The sequence below is a fragment of the Aotus nancymaae genome, unplaced genomic scaffold (assembly GCF_030222135.1).
Source record: "Aotus nancymaae isolate 86718 unplaced genomic scaffold, 86718_ANA_hifiasm-v0.15.2.pri h1tg000053l, whole genome shotgun sequence".
In the NCBI taxonomy this organism is placed as follows: Eukaryota; Metazoa; Chordata; class Mammalia; order Primates; family Aotidae; genus Aotus; species Aotus nancymaae.
The window spans coordinates 6,852,726-6,858,725 of NW_026988467.1; positions in this window are offsets into that span (position 1 = coordinate 6,852,726).

A 6,000-nucleotide genomic window follows, 5' to 3' on the forward strand; every position below is an offset into this window, starting at 1 on the left:
GAATCACTTGAACCTGGGTGGTGGAGTTTGCTTGCAGTGAGCCGAGATCGCACCACTGCATTCCAGCCTGGGCAACAAAAGCGAAACTCCATCTCAAAAAAAAACGAAAAAAAGACAGTGCTGTCAACATTGACCTTGGTTGCCTGGCTAAGGTCACGTTTGCCAGAAATCTCTCTCTACCTAGGTGAAGTCACTCTTTGTCCCCCTGCCCGCTTCCACAGTGGACTCTTTGGAAGGAAGTCACCAGGTGCAGCCTGCAAGTAAGGGATGGAAAATTAGGCTCCACTTCCTTGAGGGTGACATAAATTCTTTGGATTTCCACACAGGAGAGTTGTCTATTCTCCCCCAGGTATTTATGTATTCAGTCATTTAACTGTATCAGTGTAGACATATGGATATCAATTTTATACTATGGGTTATAATCCAAGGTTACTTTATTTATTTATCTGAGATGAAGTCTTGTTCTGTGCAGTAGCTCAATCTCAGCTCACCTCGTACCTCAGCCTCCTGAATAGCTGGGACTACAGACACCCGCAACCATGCCCGGATACATTTTGTATTTTTAGTAGAGACAGGGTTTCACCATATTGGTCAGGCTGGTCTCGAACTTCTGACCTCAAGTGATTCACCTGCCTTGGCCTCCTAAAGTGCTGGGACTACAGCCATGAGCCACTGCACCCAGTCTATTTATTTATTTTTGAGACAGGGTCTCATTCTGTCACCCAGGCTGGAGTGCAGTGGCACCATCATAGCTCACTGCAGCCTTAACCTCTCAGGCTTAAGCAATCCTCCTGCCTCAGCCTCCTGAGTAGTTGGAACTACAGGCATGCACCACCATTACCTGCTAATTTTTGCTTTTATTTTTAGTAGAAAGAGGGCTCACTATGTTGCCTAGGCTAGTCCTGAATTCCTGTTTCCTCAATCTTTTTTTTTCGAGACAGAGTCTCACTCTGTTGCCCAGGCTGGAGTGCAGTAGCATGATCTTGGCTCACCACAACCTCCACCTCCCAGGTTCAAGCAATTCTCCTGCCTCAGCCTCCCAAGTAGCTGGGACAACAGGCTTGTGACATCATGCCAGCTAATTTTTGTATTTTTAATACAGATGGGGTTTCACTACGTTGGACAGGCTGATCTCGATATCCTGACCTCGTGATTCGCCTGCCTCGGCCTCCCAAAGTGTTGGGATTACAGGCGTGAGCCACCGCGCCCAGCCAGTTTTCTCAGTCTTGATCCTGTAAGACAGGTTAGAAGAGGGACTACAGAGCCACCATGCCCGACCTCCTTTCTTTCTTTTGTTGCTCAAGTTGTTCTAGCTTTGGCCACTGGAAGCTTTTTCGGTTCATGGCTGTGACTCCCCAGACATGCACCTATTAATGTGGGGTTTTGTTTGGAAGCACTTCTTTTCTTTCTGGAACTTGAAGATGCTCCAGGCTCATCTGTTTCTTGCCCTCATCCTAGAATTGCCAATTTCCCCAGGGAGTCCTGGTTCCTTTTGCGGAGGAAAATGGTATCAGAAACCAAGATCCAGGCCAGGCACAATGGCTCACACCTGTAATCCCAGCACTTTGGGAGGCCAAGGCAGGTGGATCACCTGAGGTCAGGAGTTCAAGACCAGCCTGACCAACATGGTAAAACCCCATCTCTAATAAAAATCCAAAAATTAGCTGGGCATGGTGATGGGTGCCTGTAATCCCAGCTATCTGGGAGGCGGAGGCAGGAGAATTGCTTGAACCCAGGAGACGGAGGTTGCAGTGAGCCGAAACTGTGCCATTGTACTCCAGCCTGGGGCAACAAGAGTGAAACTCTGCTTAAAAAAAAAAAAAGAAAGAAAGAAAGAAACCGCCGGGCGCAGTGGCTCACGCCTATAATCCCAGCACTTTGGGAGGCCAAGGCGGGTGGATCACGAGGTCAAGAGATCGAGACCATCCTGGTCAACATGGTGAAACCCCGTCTCTACTAAAAATACAAAAAATTAGCTGGGTATAGTGGTGTGTGCCTGTAATCCCAGCTACTCAGGAGGATGAGGCAGGAGAATTGCCTGAACCCAGGAGGCGGAGGTTGCGGTGAGCCGAGATCGTGCCATCGCACTCCAGCCTGAGTAACAAGAGTGAAACTCCGTCTCAAAAAAAAAAGAAAAAGAAAGAAAGAAAGAAAGAAAGAAACCAAGCTCCAGATGCCGGTGCATTCTCCTTGTTCCTGGAGTGTTGTTGCTTTTAGGCCTTTTCATTTGACGGAGCAAGGAAATCTGTGTGTGTCTACTGCAGGCTTTTTCACGTGGCAATCACAGTCTCACCACTCCTTGGCTCAGCTGGAACCTTCCCTCTGCTTCTCAGTGCTCTTTTGGTCAAATCCCAAATCCTCAGCTGCCCCCTCCCCAATCCTCCTTGCTATCTGCACCTACCCCGGTCCTCCCTGCCTCCAGCGTGCCACCACTGCCGGGGCCTTTGCACCGTCTCTTCCCAAAGCCTGCGATGCTCTGGCCTTTGGGACCCATGCAGCTTCTCCTCGGTCCGCTCATCCAGATCAGTGCTCATCTCCAGTATCCTGACCTCAGGGAGACCTTCCTGGCTGGGTAGTCCCCCTTCCCCGTCTCTCCCCTCCTAACCTGTCTCACATTTCTTTGCAGCATGACACTGTATCTTATTTTTATTCTTCTTAGTTTCTCTTCCTTACTGAGTATAAACTCCAGGGGGTTGCGGGGGCAGCACATCTGGGGCTTGTTCAGTGCTGCATCCCTGGATCCCAAATGTAACAGGCACAGCTTGCTGCAAGATATACACTTGCTAAATGAATCAGTGTTGCAAAGCCGGGGTCACCACCTCCAGTGTATGGCAGGCATGGGGTTGAATCCAGGCTCCTGACCCCAAACTCTGCTGCCCCCCACCTCCTCCACCACCTCTTGAATTTTGCATCAGAAGCAGGACTATGGATTCATTGAACCCTCCCCTAGCCCTGCGTCAGAGACTGCATTATTGTTCCCTTGTGCCAGAAGGGGAAACTGAGGCAGAAATGGCTGGTTCAAGTTCACACAGTCAACAGATGGTGGGGCAGGGAGGTGAACTGAGGTAGCCTGGGTTTTGAGTATGTGTGTTTTACAGAAAGAATTTCTGAGCCGGGCATGTTGGCTCACACCTGTAATCCTAGCACTTTGGGAGGCTGAGGCAGGCAGATTAGCTGAGGTCAGGAGTTCAAGACCAGCCTGTTCAACATGGAGAAACACTGTCTCTACTAAAAATACAAAATTAGTCAGGTGTGGTTGCGCATGCCTGCAATCCCAGCTACTTGGGAGGCTGAGGCAGGAGAATCACTTGAACCCGGAAGGCAAAGGTTGTGGTGAGCCGAGATTGCACCATTACACTCCAGCCTGGGCAACAAGAGCGAAACTGTCTCAAAAAAAAAAAAGAATTTCTGTGGAGCCCCCATCTAGCTGGACCCAGAAACACAATCTTCACCAGCTCATTCCTGCCCTGGAGTCCTGGAGCATCTGGCCGCCTCTGAGCTGTCTGATCTGGCCCGCAATCAAGTGCAAGGGGCACCATCCCCTCCACCTGCAAACCCCACAGCCCCCGACCCTCTGTGTCATTCTGCAGCCCGTCGGTCACAACCTGGGGATGGAGGCTGCAAGGCCAGAGACTCCTGACTCCTTTACCCCAGGTATTCCCACCTGGCCACCTCTCAGTGCTCCTTGGAGCCTGGGTCCTTGCAAGTCAGACTTACAAGGAGTGGAATCTGACCTTGGCCTTGTTCTCTAACCATCTGCTCTGCCCTTTCTTTGCCATCATCCTTGCGTGATCCAGGGCAGCAGCTTTCTAGTTGTGTTGACTGGAACCTACAGTAAGTAACACATCTGACATCTCACACACACTCACGCACACTCACACACACTCACACTCTCTCACACTCACGCACTCACACTCACGCACATATGCACACACACACTCACGCACTCACACACGCTCACACACGCACTCACACACACTCACACACTCACGCACTCACACACACTCACACACGCACTCACACACACTCACACTCACACCTAGGAATGGAACCAAAGCCTGGGGAAGGAACACCCGCCCTTACTGCAGGGAATGCAGCCTGACATTGTCTTTCTGCTCTATTTTTAAATTAAATTAAATTAATTTAATTTTTGCTCTATTTTTAAATTAAATTAAATTAATTTATTTATTTGTTTTGAAACGGAGTCTCAGTCTGTTGCCCAGGCTGGAGTGCAGTGGCACAATCTCAGCTCAGTGAAACCTGCGCATCCCAGGTTCAAGCGATTCTGGTGCCTCAGCCTCCTGAGTAGCTGGGACTACAGGCATGCACCACCATGCCTAGCTGATTTTCGTATTTTTAATAAAGACAGGGTTTCACCATGTTGGCCAGGCTGGTCTCAAACTCCTGACCTCAGGTGATCCACTCACCTTGGCCTCTCAAAGTGCTGGGATGACAGGCATGAGCCATTGCGCCCAGGCTCCGTTCTATTTTTTCACACTTGACCCACTGAATGGTTCTCCAGCACACTAGCATGTCACAACCTGCTGTTGCTGCTATTGAAAAATGCTCTTGGCCAGGTGCAGTGGTTCACGCCTGTCATCCCAGCACATTGGGAGGCCAAGGAAGGTCGATCACTTGAGCCCAGGAGTTCGAGACCAGCCTGGCCAACATGGCGAGACCTCATCTCCAAAAATAAAAAAATTAGCTGGCTGTGGTGGCACACGCCTGCAGTCCCAGCTACTTGGGAGGCTGTGGTGGGAGGAGGATTGCTGGAGTCGATAGGTCGAGGCTGCAGTAAGCCATGGTCACACCACTGCACTCCAGCCTGGGCAACAAGATCCTATCTCAAAGAAAAAAGAAAGAGAAAGAGAAAGAGAGAAGGAAGGAAAGAAAGAAAGAATGGAGGGAAGGAAGGAGGGAAAGAAAGAAGGGAAAGAGAGAGAAAGAAGAAAGACAGAAAGAAAGAAGAGAGAGAAAGAGAGAAAGAAGGAAAGGCCAGGCGTGGTGGCTCATGCCTGTAATCCCAGCTCTTTAGGAGGCCAAGCAGGCGGATCACGAGGTCAGGAGTTTGTGACCAGCCTGGTCAACATGGTGAAACCCTGCCTCTACTAAAAATACAAAAAGTTAGCCGGGTGTGGTGGTGCACATCTGTAATCCCAGCGACTTGGGAGGCTGAGGCAGGAGAATTGCTTGAACCTGGGAGGTAGAGGTTGCAGTGAGCTGAGATCGTGCAACTGCACTCCAGCCTAGATGACAGAGCGAGATGCCATTCAAAGAAAGTGAGAGAGAAAGAAAGGAAGGAAGGGAGGGAGGGAAGGAAGAAAGGAAGGAAGGAAAGAAGGAAGGAAGAAGGAAGGATGGATTAAAAAAATATTCTTTTAGAGCAGAAATATCCAATCCTGCGAAGTCCAAAGATGCTGTTTAGAATATAACTAGAAGGATAGCTCAGAAATTTGTTTCCTGAGGGTGCCCTCCATGTCATGCACAGTTATAAGCATTTTACATGTAGAATTCATTTCATCCCAACAACAGTTCTGAGAGTTGGGCACCATTATTAGCATCTCCAGGCTACAGATGAGGAGGCAGAGGCACAGAGAGGTTAAGTCGCCCGAGGCCACACAGCTCCACAATGGCAGGCCAGGCAGTTTGGTTCCAAGGAAGGTGCTCTTAACCCCCAGTAACCCCAGCACTTTGGGAGGCCAAGGCGGGTGGATCACTGGAGGTCAGGAGTTCCAGACCAGCCTGGGCAACATGATAAAACTCTGTCTTTTAACCCCAGTAATGCCAGCACTTTCACCACACTTTTTCTGGCCAAAGCAAAAGGGTAAGAACTCTAGCTGGTAGTTTCTGCCTTGCCTGGGAGGAAGAGACCCACACCCAGCAACGTGGGCTTCCTGCCAGGATGGGGCATGGAGGCAGGTGTCTGGAGTCCTTTGTGCAGCGGCTGAAGAAGTGGGCTCTTCACACCTGCATCCCCCACTGCCTGGGTGCTCGAGTGCT